Genomic DNA, 15286 nt, shown 5'->3' on the forward strand with positions numbered 1-15286 from the left:
TTCTACGTCTGTAACTCTATTTCTGTTTTGTATATGAGTTAATTTGTAACTTTTTTTTTAAGATTCCACATATAAGTGATATCATATAAAATTTGTCTTTCTCTGTCTGTTTTACTTTACCCAGTACAGCCGCTATGGAGAACAGTATGGCGGTTCCTTAAAAAACTAAAAATAGAGCTACGATATGATTCACCGACCCCTGGGCATATAGCTGGAGAAAAGCATAGTTCAAAAGGACACATGCACCCCAATGTTTATTGCAGCACTATTTACAATAGCCAAGACTTGAAAGCAACTAAATGTCCATCTACAGAGAAATGGATAAAGAGGTGATACATATATACAATTGTCAGCCATTAAAAAGAACAAAATAATGCCATTTGTAGCAATATGGATGAACTGAGAGGAGTTTTTTAAGTTCATATAACTGTTTATTTCACAGCCATCTGATCCTTGACTGTCATCTGATTCCTCAGCATCCACATGGTATGAAGAACATGGCAGCTTTCAATGAGTACCTGTGGGCTCACTCATTTCTCTTGGCTTCATATTTTTATTCATTATCAAGGAACACATTGGAATTTTGTATACACCTTTATATGTGAGTTGCAAGTGAATGCTTGGTAAGGCTCATCAGAAAAAGTCAGCTTTGAAAAGGTGAACTGAAAGAGAAAGGAGTCCAAAAAGCAAAAGGGAAATATAATTTTCTTTTGCAATGTATCATAGGGAGAAACAAATGAAGATAAAATGAAGTTAACCTGATATGCAAGCATTGTCTAGTATTGAAAAAGGATGAAAACTGAAACTGCTTAAGAAGGACAGACTGTAAGAGCTCTGTCATTCCATCACCCGTGAGTGGAATGAGGCTACTTAAAGCTCTCTTTTGAGGAAAGAGATGGGAAATTTCCAATTTAGTAATATGTAATTGAGTAAATGCAAATTACTGATGTTGTTTTTATCCTATTATCTTGAGAAGAATACTGAAGGCTCAGTTGATAGGAACCAATAACTCTTGATTCTTTAAAGTTTTGAATATTAAAAAAAGAGTAATATTACTACTGGGCTTCCTAGTTGGCTAAATGGTAAAGAATCCGTCTGCCAGTGCAGGAGATTCGGGTTTGATCCCTGAGTCTGGAAGATTCCCTGGAGAAGGAAATGGCAACTCACTCCAGTATTTTTTCTGGGATAATCCCATGGACAGAGGGGCCTGGCAGGCTACAGTCCATGGGGTCTCAAAGAGTTGGATGTGCTGTAGCAACCAAACAACAGCAATGCTACTACTGCTACTATTACGACTACTATTTAGTAGTTGTTGAGGCTTTACCTCAGCATTACTCTGTATACTCTAGATGTAATTATTATTCCTTATAAAATTTCTATGAAGTAAGTACAGTTTTTATACAAATTTAAAGAATAGACGACTAAGAACAGAAAAGTATCTTGTTCAAAACTACCATATGTGGGGGCTGGAGCCAGGGTTTAACCCATACTCTAATTTCAAAGTTCATGTCCTTAATCAATAGCATTTATAAGTCCGTTAAAATGAAAATTATTTACTACAAATTAGAATAAATTTACTAATGTATTTTAAAACTATAATATCTTTTTTAATAAATAAGAACTCATCAATAGGATATCAGGTTAAACTGTTTGAAACATACAATTTGTAGGTCAAATGACCAAGTACTGATAATCTCATAAAGTTCAATGTGCTTCAAATTCATTGCTAATAACCTAGTAAGTGCAACATTTCAATGATCTCTTTAATATGCTACCTTTATTATTTAATTGTAATTAAAGTTTCAAAAAGGCATCACATATCTTTTAATGACCAATTCCATCAAAAAATAAGATCTTAATTTCCTGTACCACAAGTTTTCACAAAATTAACACCAGTTGTGCTAAGTTGCTCAGTTGTGTCCTACTCTTTGCAACCCTGTGGACTGTAGCCCACCAGGTTCCCTCTGTCCATGGGATTCTCCAGGCAAGAATATTGGAGTGGGTTGGCATTTCCTCCTCCAGAGGATCTTCCCGATCCAGGGATTGAAGCTGCGTCTCATACACCTCCTGCATTGGCAGGTGGGTTCTTTACCACTAGTGCCACCTGGGAAGCCCCTAACATCAGTAGTAATGGAAAATTAATAGCATTTATTGTCATCTTGATCTTGGAGACCATTAAAGTTATTAAAAAACTATTTCATCTACCAAGGAATTAATGAGCATCTAATAAAAATTACCAACAATAAACTAGTTTATTCTTAATTAATTCTGCTTTAGCAGACCATCAGGCTTCCCTCGTGGCTCAGCTGGTAAAGAATCTGCCTGCAATGCAAGAGACCTGGGTTCTATCCCTGGGTTGGGAAGATCCCCTGGAGAAGAGAAAGGCTACCCACTCCAGTATTCTGGCCTGGAGAATTCCATGGACTATAAGTCTATGGGTTGCAAAGAGTCGGACATGACTGAGCAACTTTCACTTTAGCAGACTATCCGATTCAGAATACAACCCAGAAGTAGCACCTTTATAAGAGAATTTTTCTTGGAAAGGTATCAGAAACAATTTTCTTAGCAGCAAATATAATATACCTTCAGCAGATGTAATCATTCACCATGTTAAACTCAGACTTTGGGGCTCTGTCACACAATGGGCACTGCACTGAACTTCTAAATTCAAACTTCAGGGTCCTTTTCAATCTTTTTTTTTCCCTATAAATATATTACATTTCTTCTCTAATCTTTCTACCTGGAATGTTCCCTTTATAACTTTTTTTTATGCTTACAGCTGTCTCTTCACTCTGGTGCCTGGCAAAATTCTATTTTTTGTTAAGTTCTATCTCATATATCTTTATTTTATAAAGCATTTCCTAATACCTACTTCTGAGAAACAAACTCTCTCCTTTGAGTTCCCATTGTCTTTTGTTTGCACTTTTGTTTGTAATTTTGTTGTGTTTATCTTCCCTCTTACTTTACTTGTGTTCATGCCCCCCCATATTAGTTCTTTCTTTTGAATCTCAGTCTTACTGATGAAATCTCTTAAACATATAATCCATCTTTTCTCTCTTCTGTGGCCTCTCATTTAGATAATAATGGCAATATGTTTAAACTGATTTCTTGGTTTATCTCCTATCAGTTAGGATGCTTTCAGCTATGGTAGCAAAACCTCTCACTCAAACTGGCTTAAATATAAGTACATTTATCATCTCCCATGAACAATTCTAGAGGCAGAACCAGCTTCACCAGAGTATTAGGGTATAAACTTCATTGTGGCTCAATGTTGTTGTTGCAGATCCACATTCTTTCCATCTCTTGATTCTGCTGGATTCAATGTTTCAGCTTGGCTCTTAAGTCCCTTTCCTTCACATTTGCTTGATGGCTACCCACAGGTCCATGTGTCACATCCAGACTTTACAATGCCCAAAGGAAGGAAAAAAAAAAAAAAAAAACTATTGTGTCCCTTTGTCTCATACTTAGAAGTAAAAAAAACAAACTCCACTGAGAAGATCACTGGCAGAGAGTGTGGTCCTTATAGACTTTTCATCTCTCTCTACATACCTTTGATATCACTCTAAATCCAATGGAAGGGGGGCTGTATTAGAGAATTGGCCATAGGGAGCCCGTCATGCATTCATTCCTAAATTTAATAGGAATCTGTAATCTAGCGAAGAGAAGATGTGTAGGAACTAGAAGACAGGGAGTAGAGATGGGTTTAAGCAGATGAATTATAAATATATTTTGTGTGTAGAAACAAAAGTAATTAGTGATTGTTTGTAGGGGTATAGGAAAGGGAAGCTTCAGGGCAGAGCTCTGGCATGAGTATCTTGGGGAATGGAGATGTCACTTACGGAGAAGGTTAACATTAGAGGAAGAGCCTTTGGGGGGAAGGAATGTTGAAGATCAAAGAGTGGGTTTTTAAACATGTTAACATTTGAAATATTCAAGTTGATATTTCAAGTAGGCTGTCATTTATACCCATCTGAAGTTACAAAGAGAAATGCAGGCTGGAAATACAAATGTGGGGGTTGCTCTTTTAGAGATGCATTCAAAGACATGGGAGTAGATGAAAGGACTTAGGATGTCCACGGAGAGTGAGGATAAAGAGGACTGAAAGTTAGGGCCTATTGAACACCAGATAGAGAAGAAGGAATTGACAAAGGAAAGTGAGAAGAGTGGCCAGAGAAGTGAAGAATATATCAGCAGGGAATCATGTCACAAATGCTAAGAGAAGAGAATGCTTCAGAAAGGAATTGCTCAACAGTACAAAGAAAGAAAAAAAAAGGAAGGGAGAAAGGGAGGAAGGAAAGATGATTAACGCTTATGTAAAATATAATCCATTGATATGATTTGAAGCCAAAAAGAACTCACTCATGGGAACATGCACAGCAAAAAGGACAGAGATCTCCACTACAATGTCTTCCGACTGTCTTCTTTTTTGCCCAATTTGGCGGTACCTGAAGCTGTAAAATATTTAGAAACTGATCATTAAATGGGTTTTGAAAGCTCTTTTGTGACGATCTGTCTGCCTGCCTTTTATCTGATCTCTGCACCCAGTTCTGTGTTGGAACATGCACTAGTGAGAATGTCCATTATTATCACAAATAATGAATTAGATGACTCATGAAGCCTGTGTCTTCAAAGTCAGGCTTCCAGAAGAAAAATAAAAATTTCCATCATCTGAGTGTCTGACAATGCTTCCCAAGGAATGAGCATCTAATGACAGGATTTCAGGCACTAGGGGCCAAGGAAGGGGGAATATCTTAAAGTAAAAGTATAAGATCATCTCACATAAACAACTGCCTGTAGTTTGTGGCTTAAATCTAGAGTATATAAGTTTATATATATATAAGCTTATTTTTCTCAAAAGTAGATTATCTTTTCAAAATTTCAAAGAATATATCAACTATACCAACGATGTTGCCGCTGGAGCAGTTTCATGTTGATCAGTTTGATCACAAACAAAGGGGAAGGACTTTCGCAGGACCTAAAGTTGGAGTGTACTGAGTGTGGCTTCTCTTTGGAAATCAGGAACAAAATACATCTTAGATGTTAAAACCATGGGCATCCACATCAGAATAAATGGGAGTTCAATTCTCAGCTCCAAAATGTATTAGCTGAATTGAATTGGATAATACGTAGCCACATTAAGCCTCATTTTTCCTTATCTGTAAAATGGTGATAATAGTATTATCAGTGATTACTTGGAAATTGTAAATTGTTGTGAATATTGTGTGTTGTATATAAGGGAGTAGGCATTAAATAAGTGTTACTATTACCACAATTATTATGATTGATAACAACTTCGCTATTCCTTAACCTAGGGAAAGTCATGAGGGATTCTAAGCCACTCACCAGTGAGATAATCTTGAGCCACTGCTCTTTCTCTCTGATTTGTTTGTTTTCTGAAGCTGGTAAGCTGGTTCAGACCCATTGTTCTCCATTTCTCTCTTCTCCTCTCTGTAGGAGTTATCCGACTACAGGTTCAGCTGTTTCTCATCACCGCCCTGCTGCTATCAATTTTTTTCCTGGGTGTTGGATTTGGGGAAAGAATTCTGTTTAGTTGGCTCTGGTCCTCGTCTGCATTGGTCGATCTAGTAAAAATAAAAAGGAATTCTGATAATTCAACCTAGATTACTGAAATTCTACCTGGGGTTCTGGGCAATAAATGTCCATGGACAGAGGAAAGATGTGATACATATATACAGTGCAATATTATTCAGCCACAAAAAAGAATGAGATAATGATTGCCATTCGTAGCAACATGGATGAACCTAGGGAGTGTCACACTAAGTGAAGTGTGTCAGACAGAGGAAGAGAAATATTGTATGATATCCCTTATATGTAGAAGTGATACAAATGAACTTACAAAACAGAAAGAGACTCACAGACTTCAAGAGCTTATGGTTACTGGGGGAACAGATGGAGCAAAAGGATAGTTAGGGAGTTTGGGATGGACATGTACACACAGCTATATTTATAATGGATAATCAACAAGGACCTACTGAATAGCACATGAGCTCTGCTCAATGTTAATGTGGCAGCCTGGATGGGAGGGCAGTTTGAGGGAGAGCGGATGTATGTGTGCCTATGGCTGAGCCCCTTTGCTGTCCACATGAAACGTACAGCATTGTTTGTTAATCAGCTATACAATACGAAACAGGAAGATTTTTTTAAAAAGAGCAGCTAGTAATGAAGATATTACTGGCTCCGTATTCTTTGGGTTTCTGACAGGTGTGGTAGCTTTCAAAGAAAGGCATTTGAAATGCTTATGAGTTCTTATCTTCCCTCTCTCTATACATAAATATTATCTCCCCTTTCCTAGCAAGATTTGCAAGTGTTATCTTCCATTTATCTACCAGATATATTGCCACATTTATTTGACCATTAGCCTGAAATCAGGTATGGTTTGTATATATTTCAAGTTGGTTACTACTCCTATATAAGCAGGCATGATATAATTGATTAATGGAAAGCTATTAGAATAGAAAATTTGATACATTTAAATATCTCAGCTTAAAATTTTGACTAATTTTGCATATGATATTATTTCAAACTTTTTAAAGCCTGGAATGCTTTCTGCTTTCCTGAGTGATTTCACACACCTTAGATCATCTGAGTCTTGCAATAACCCTGCCAAGCACTAAGTGCTATTTTCATTCCTTATTTGCTAGCAAAAATTAAGAGTTCAAAAGATTAATAGGGATTGGATTAAGCAGCCCCATCACACTTAGAAAAAAAGATTTAAACTCCTTCCTATAACTTGAAAGACCCTAGGTGCTCTGTCCTCCTAGACTCTGTTCCCATCACTACATCCAGTCCAAAGCTAGTCTGCTCAGCTGTGATACCCTGGTGTGTTTATTGAATATCCAATGCTCATCCCCACCTATGGGCTTTAGCACTTAACTCCAGTTACCTATTGCTGCATTACAACCACCTCCAAAGTTGGTGGTCCATAAAGCAACTATTTTATTATGCTCATGGGCTCTGCAGATCACAGATTTGTACAGGACACTGCAGGGGCAGTTTATGCTCCATGACATCTAATCTTCAGCTGGAAAGACTGAAAGGCTGGGGGTGACTCTGCTATCACCTAGAAGTGTCACTATGCACATGTCTGGTGATTGGTGGTGGCTATTAGCTGGGGACTCACTTGCATCTCTTGGCTAGAACCCCTGCCTTTCCCCTCTATATGGCTGGACTTCCTCACAGCTTGGAAACTGAGTAATAAAACCAAGCATCCCAAGAGAATGGGAGAAAATTGCATAGCAATTTTATAAGCTAGTCTCAAAAGTACATAGGCTCACTTCCACCAGATTGCGTTGCTGAAGCTGATCACCAGATTTTGCTCAAGTTCAAGGGAGGAGCATCAGTGGCATGTTGTAAGTAAAGATATTGGACAGGACATATTGTCTTGGCCATCTTTGGAGACTACAGTCTGCCATGCACCTGCTATTCACTTTGTCTATATAGGTTTTCCCCTTTTCTTCTTTGTATTACTGGCTCCATCAGGCCATTCCAGTTGTTTCATAGGTACAGATATTTTAACCCATGAAAACTATACTTAAAATAGTATCCTTCTCCTCTCTCAGATTTTTAAAAATCCTTACCTAATTTTGAGTTGGCCAAAAGTTTGGAAACATCTTACAGAAAAACCCAAACAAATGTTTTGGCAAACTCAATATATCCCATATGCTGCCTGATATTCTGCTTCTTTCCTCCTTCCTCCCCTCCTTCTTTTCCTCCTCCCTTCTTCCCCTCCTTCCTTCCTTCAAATCCCTCTTCCCTCCCTCCCTTTCTTCTCTCTCTCTCATCATCAATCAATGTATCTATATCTATTTATGTATTCACCTGTCTGACCAGCATATTCTAAGACAAGGGACAATGTCTAGTATAGAGTTAGAGTATATATATACTCAATAAATATCTTTTGAAGATTGAGGGAAGGAGAGGAAGGCAGGGACAGAGGATGAGATGGCTGGATAGCATCACCAGCTCAATGAACTTGAGTTTGAGCAAACTAGTGGAGGACAGGGACAGGGAAACCTGGCATGCTGCAGTCCATGGGGTTGCAAAGACATGGACACAAATTAGAGACTAAACAACCACAACAACAAATATATGCATGAATGAATCCAATGAAATGAATAAGGTTATCAGATCATTTTGTTTGGAAAGCAAAGGCACCTAGGCCAGCAATAAGACCCCCGAGATTCAGGAGAGGGAGATGCTGAAAGGGGAGCCTGCAAGGTCTGGTGGAAGTGGGGTCTAAAAACCTCATTCTGCTAACTTCATAGTTTTGTCCTACCTCACTCTCTCAAAATTCCCAAATTAAGTTCTTCTGAGGAGGTTTATCACACTTTCCAAAACATGCAGACTACAAGAAATAAGCCATGATACATCATTCCATTGTTTAAACTTGTTGTTAACTCAGTCTTCACGGAACTGAGCCTTCCTTTAACTTGTAAATTTTATTGCTTCAATTACTCATTCTCAGAAATGCTTTTCTCTCCTTTGATTTTTTTCCACTTCGTGACTACAGATGATGAAACCAGAGTTTGGGAATGTCACCTCCAATTTTACCTGACATGGTATCAGGAATTGAGATTACTTACATAATGATCTTCAAACTGCTCTTAATAAATTACTAATGTTTGTGGTCTCTCTTTAGAGTTAAGCTGATGAAAAGAAGACCAGTGACTCTCACAGAGACCAAAATTATCTTCTGTGTTTAATAGCTAGCTTCAGATTTCCCTCTAAGTCAATGCCATAGATTTAAATCTAAATGATCACTCCTAAATTATCTATTTCCAACTCAGACTTCTCTTTCAAAGGCAAGATTTATATATTCAATTAGTTACTGGATATTTTCATTTTGATGACTCACCAGAACTTGACATATCTAAAATTTATTTTACTCACTGACCCTGAAAAATTTCATTCTGTATTCTCAGCCTTAGTGAATAGGCCCTCCAGGAGAAGTAAATTTCCCACAAAACTATGAAATCTAAACGTCTTGATCTCATATTTACATGAGTTCCTTTTAATATTATAATCTTGTAGTTTTGTATTCTTTTCATCAACAGGAAGCACATCCATTTTTTATATCAATAAAAGGTGAATATCCTCTTTTAAGCATATGATGCAGTTTTATTACCATGATCTAGGTTGGCCTTAATAGAAAACTGGCCCTGCTGGATAACATTTGCCCCAAAGAGAGGCCATAGGTCACTTCTTTAAAATAAAAGCCATCATTTTACTCAATATTTTACAATTCTAACTTTTTTTGTTACCAATACATTCATTGACTGTAAGTCAACCCATATAGTAACCTCATTATCAAGGGTATACATGAAAGCTACACTATTCAAATCTAAGTGTCCTGTGGGTATCTTATTAATAGATTTTAAGAGACTAGGAGGCCAGTGGGACCACCTTTTACATTTTTCAGACTATAGCTCTGGTCATGTCATACTATATAGAACTTTGTATTAGAGTACATATGTAAGTATTTGGGGGAGGGGGCTGAATTTGTTTGGTGTGTGTGTTAATTGCTCATTTGTGTCCAACTCTTATGACCCCAGTGGACTGTAGCCTGCCAGGCTTCTCTGTTTGTGGAAGTCTCCAGGGAAGAGTACTAGAGTGGGTGGCCATTCCCTTCTCCAAGGGATCTTTCCCACCCAGGGATTGAACCCAGGTCTCCTGCATTGCAGGCAGATTCTTTACCATTTGAGCCACCAGGGAAGCCTGTATTAGTTTTACCTGATGTTATTTTCTTTACTAATTTCTGGATAGAAAAGGAGTTTCCTTATATCCAACAACTATCCTAGTTGGAGAAGGAAATGGCAACCCACTCCAGTGTTCTTGCCTGGAGAATCCCAGGGACGGGGGAGCCTGGTGGGCTGCCGTCTCGGGTCACACAGAATCAGACACGACTGAAGTGACTGAGCAGCAGCATCCTAGTTAAGCTTCATAATAGTCTCAAATGTTAACAGCTTCATTCGCAGTTTGGCTAAGGGCTTTAACCTGAATCAGACAAACCAATGGCTGCCTAGTAGATATTTGTCAGAAAATATAATTCTAAATTTACTACTGCTCCATGCTTGCCATGGCTTGGCAAGAGGAAACAATATTTCTAGAAGAATTCATGAAGTTTTTTAGATGAAATTCATGAAGTGTTTCTAAAAGCTATTCTTAGCTTATGTCAAACTATTAGAGAACTGAGTAGATAACCCATAGTTCATTTGTATCAAGTTGCTTTTTGGTATACTACTTTTATCCTAAATTTAGAGCATCATTTGAAACACTGCATAAAAACCCTTGTTTAGTTCACTCTAAGAATTCTCATGAAAATGCCACTCATTAAGATAGACTGAAAATTGTCTAAATTCCTTCCTTTCCTTCTCAAGGTGACAAAGTTTGATAGGTTTCAGAATAATCGGAAAGTTTGGTTTTTACTATCTTCTTTTCAGGGAATGATTGTGGTTGAAACATTAATCTCTCTGATAGATTCAATGGTTGAGGGATCCCATAGATCTATTCTGTGCTGGTCTACTTTCACTTAGGTTTTTTTTTTTTTAAATCTCACTTTTGGAGAAAGAATACTCTAATTAGCAATTGCTTATTTAACTTCATTCATTCATTCATCCACAAATTCAGGAAATATTTATTGATCTCTTCCTGGATACATATCACTCTTCAAGTCATTGAAGATAGAACAATGAAAAATAAATCCCTATACTCATGGACCTTAAATTTTAACAAAGGGTAAGATTGTTCCTGACTTCTGTATATGAGTCTTTAGTAGATATTTATTCAAATCATAGAAGTAGGGCAATCCTGATCAACATGTTTATCTTAAGGAGATAACAAATCATTGGCTCATAGGAAGCTGAGAGCCAAATTTGCTGTCCTTAATTGTTGATTATAAGTGCATGGTATAGTTTTATTTTTTTTTTTATTCTATCTCATTTCATGTCCTTGCCTTTATTTTCACTTTGCCTTATTTCTCTTTTGGAAGACTTTATTGAATTTGCCATAATATTGCTCCTGTTTTAGGGGGTTTGTTTTGGAGGGGGTTGGCCAAGAGGTATGTGGGATCTTAGCTGCCCTACCAGGGATCAAACCCACAGCCCCTGCATTGGAAGGCCAAGTCTTAACCACTGGACCACCAGGGAAGTTCCCTTTTGCCTTGTTTCTAACACTACATAATTTAGGTCACAGTGCTGAATATCTGCTTAAGAGTCTAAAATCTTCTTTTGAGTACCACTGAGTGTAAAACATAAAAGCATACATATAAAAATACTTTATACACTCCCTTCCTATTTCCCTCTGTCTAATTCACCTTATCGGAAACAACTTTCTAAAAGGCTACTTCCATCACATCATAAGCTTTCTAATATCTTGACTGACTCCCCAGATAGGGCCTCCATAATCCATCCCTGTTAGGCTGCCTCATTTGGGCTGTTTTCCTTCTCCCCAGCGGAAGTCCCCACTTCAGTGAATGAGGTGTAGATTCCCACAAGTGTTTTGCTCTCTCTCACCTCTGAACCTTTGCATTTGCTGCTTTCTTTGTTGAAAAAGCCCTTCCCTGCTGCACCCTCTCACATGGCTTGCTCCTTCCCTCCTCGTGTCATCTTCCCTGGGGAAGCTTACCCACTGCCGCAGGCTTGGTTGTGGGCCCCTCCTTTGGGTTGCCATAGTACCCTCTGCTGACGTGTACCCTGTACTTATCTCACTGTATTTATTATAAGTGTTAATTTGTCTGTTCTTGTCTGTCGCTAGACTGTGACCTTCTTCAGGGAGGGAACTCTCTTTCATCTGCATGTCCTGGGGCCGAGTACAGTGGGTGCCCCACAGACCAGGCTCAGTGCAGGTTTCTTGGGTGACTCACTGAAGCAGCGTCAGATTCCCAAAAGTTGCCTGGAAAACTGGCTCTCTTTCCTGAAGTGATGCTTATTTCCTTGCAGATGGAAAGCAGCCTAAGATTTACTTGTACCTTTTCAGTGACTGGATAAATATTGATCTCTCTTATACTCTTACCTCTTGAAAGCTGGTTCAAGATGACAAAGGCAGACCCCATAGAGAAATTTGGTTGTGTTCTTATAAGTTTGCTATTTGCTTTGCAGATTATGATATCCTTGACCAACACTAATCCTAACCTACAACAAACACTCAATAAATAACTTTGGCCACCTAATGTGAAGAGCTGACTCACTGGAAAAGACCTGATGCTGGGAAAGATTGAAGGCAAAAGGAGAAGGGGGAGGCTGAGGATGAGATGGTTAGATAGCATCACCAACTCAATGGACATGAATTTGAGTAAACTCTGGGAGATAGTCAAGGACAGAGGAGCCTGGTGTGCTTTAGTCCATGGAGTCGCAAAGAGTTGGACATAACTTAGCGATTGAATAGCAACAACAACAGGATAAATATTGGTTAAATGAATGATTCATGGATTGAATGGGTGAATGTAGAGGTTTGACCTACATAGGATCGCTGGGCTTACAGTAAGAAGAGCTGATTGTATCTGGTGCTGGGAAACTTCTACTCTCCCCTCCTCTGCTCTCCACCATTGTTAATGATTGACACTTTGGGGTTAAGGATTAAGAATAAAGGCTGCAGGAATGGTATAATACTGCGTAGCCTTAGTCAATAAAATTACCTACTTTGTAAGACAGAGCAAGACCCATTTGTTGCAGTGCCAAGGGGGATGGGAGGGCAGGGTTGAGAGGTGGGAAAAAGAAATCTGAATTGATACAAACAGGGATGATAGAGGCTGACCTCGGAACCAAACTTCACTGCCTTTGCTTAAAACAGGCTCGCTAACTCTATACATCACAATTTTTCCTTCTCACCCTGTTTGTGTCTTTTCTTCCACAAAATATTTACTTAGGACATATCACATGCCAACTACCTTGGACATGCAATGGGTAGAATAGAGAGCAAAATAAACACAACTATTTCTTCATAGAGCTTGCAGCCTGGAATAAATAACTGATAATCTAATAAGTAATATCACAAATGCAAAGAATGCTATTGAAAAGGACTTTTCAGTGTGGGAATGCATCAGGAATACCCACCTTGGTTTCCAAAATTTCTTCATTTCCATGAGTGGCTGTTCACGGCTTTGTATCCAGCTAGTAGTGGTTTGCATAAGGTGTTCTTGAAAAAGTTCTTGTGTCTTTGTGGAAGGTTGCTGCTGCTAAGTCGCTTCAGTCGTGTCTGACTCTGTGCCACCCCATAGACGGCAGCCCACCAGGCTCCACTGTCCCTGGGATTCTCCAGGCAAGAACACTGGAGTGGGTTGCCATTTCCTTCTCCAATGCATGAAAGTGAAAAGTGAAAGTGAAGTCACTCAGTCGTGTCCAACTCTTCACGACCCCATGGACTGCAGCCTACCAGGCTCCTCTGTCCATGGGATTCTCAAGGCAAGAGTACTGGAGTGGAAGGTTGGAGCTATGTAAACAATTCTTATAATGACCAAAATGTCCTGGCTCTCCCAGTTTCCTTAAGTTTTGTCTAGACTCAACCATTTTTAATTGACTGAGATTTTGTCAATAGTTCTCATGCCATTGAAGTGCTTGACTGAAACACATCAAAATATTTAATCTTTAATCCCTAAATACCACACTTCTCTTTTTAGAGATGAGAATAAGGGCAGATTTATGTGCATACATTGAATCTGTTTTTGAATTATCCTATGAAGTTATCTGAAAACATCATGACCACAATGTACCAAATCAACAAAGAATAGTAAAATTGAAGAATCACTTTTGAAAACCTCAACATAATTGAAATAATTCTTAGACACTCAAAGCTTGATAAAATGGCTATTGGTTGAAAGATTTTCATGAATCAGCTGTGGGTGTGTAAAAACAGGTTTATCAAGATTCTAAAACTTGTTTTATTTCTTTGTCAAACACATTGTCTGGGACAAAGTGATATGCTAGTTGAACAGAGCAAGCATCCGTTTTTGCTTTGGTTACCATATTATTGTCTATTAACAGCTTTTTTATATTTTCCTATAAACTATGAGATTAAATAAATATCAACTAAATGGGGTCATGTTGACATTTGATCCTGTTAGCATTCTATGTAATAGCCGAAAGAATTGACTGATTTGGCAATCAAGTCAATTGCAGATATTCAAAAATGAATAGTTAACTAACTAAACAAATAAAGATAAAATTATTTTTATAGCACTGTTGGACAAGAAATCTAGCTGACTAAAATTTGACTTTTTGAAAGTTGGGATGCTGGGCTGCAAACATGATCCAAATATCTGGATTTTGGCACAGTCCACCATGAAAAGGAGAATCCATTCCTTATCTACTACTTGTTGACTATTTCATATGAAGATTTAATAATGAATAACTATTTATAAAATTAATATTTTACAATGGAAATGGTACTGTTGTAGGACCCTTTTCTTACTGTCTAGCTGGCCAGGGAAGACACGTTAAAGTACATGATAATCCAGTCAATAAAATCAGGTGAAAAATGATAAGTTCCAGTTGAGCAGATAGTTCATTAGTATTGGTTGAGTCCAGAGGAAGAGAGAAGAGAGGAAATTTTGGTATGGCTACTTAATTTGAAGAATAAACAGGTGAGGGCAGAGTATTGGAATGGGAAAACAATGCTGAAAAATGCCACTGTATTTGAGAGACTGAGGGTGAGGGTGATCAATTAATCTGGAGCATGATTTTGGTTTTTGGTTTAGACAGTAATGAAAGAATGCTGGAAGGAGTTGTAGGTTGAGTTCAGGCTAGAGAGATTAATTTGTCTTCCCAAATATTCCAAAACAGTGACCTGTTTAGAGGCCAGACACTGGGAAAATATGGATGCAAATCTCAAATCCTTTTTGGAAATACGTAGGTTATAAAAAACTTGTATATACTTATTTGTACTATACGTGAAAATTTATCTTCAAAAAAAAATTCTGTTTTTATAAAAAATTGATATTGACATTTATCAAAAGAGTACTATTTCCTGAACTCTGTATTATATGTTTTACATGCTTGATTTCAGCTAATCTTTACATCTAAGATGCACTATCTTGCTTAAATCTCAAAATAAGCCTGTGAGCTAGGAGTTATCAGCACCCTTATTTAAATGATGAAAACACTATGCAGCAAAGAGATTCTGCAACTGCACAAAATCATAGATCCCAGGGACTTGAGGGCTGGTTAAGCTTGATTCCAAAGCCCAACTTGGAACCACAGTGCTAACGTCAAATACACATAACTCAAGTTAACTGGCCATGACATACATTGCTTGAAATCCTGCTGATGTGAGA

General features: G+C 38.0%; 1 long non-coding RNA gene across 1 annotated transcript; it reads right to left on the minus strand.

Annotated features, from left to right (window-relative positions):
• Nucleotides 1–3174: 3174 nt before the first annotated feature.
• LOC147359252 (uncharacterized) lies at nucleotides 3175–5582 on the minus strand. The gene is made up of 3 exons (XR_015140639.1): nucleotides 5344–5582; nucleotides 4360–4451; nucleotides 3175–3400 (listed from the first exon to the last, which is right to left on the minus strand). It is a non-coding gene; the product is annotated as an uncharacterized LOC147359252 (long non-coding RNA).
• Between the last annotated feature and the right edge of the window lie 9704 nt (nucleotides 5583–15286).

The sequence above is a fragment of the Bos grunniens genome, chromosome 14, assembly GCF_055505025.1.
Source record: "Bos grunniens cultivar Pamir isolate PY7600 chromosome 14, Bosgru_T2T1.0, whole genome shotgun sequence".
In the NCBI taxonomy this organism is placed as follows: Eukaryota; Metazoa; Chordata; class Mammalia; order Artiodactyla; family Bovidae; genus Bos; species Bos grunniens.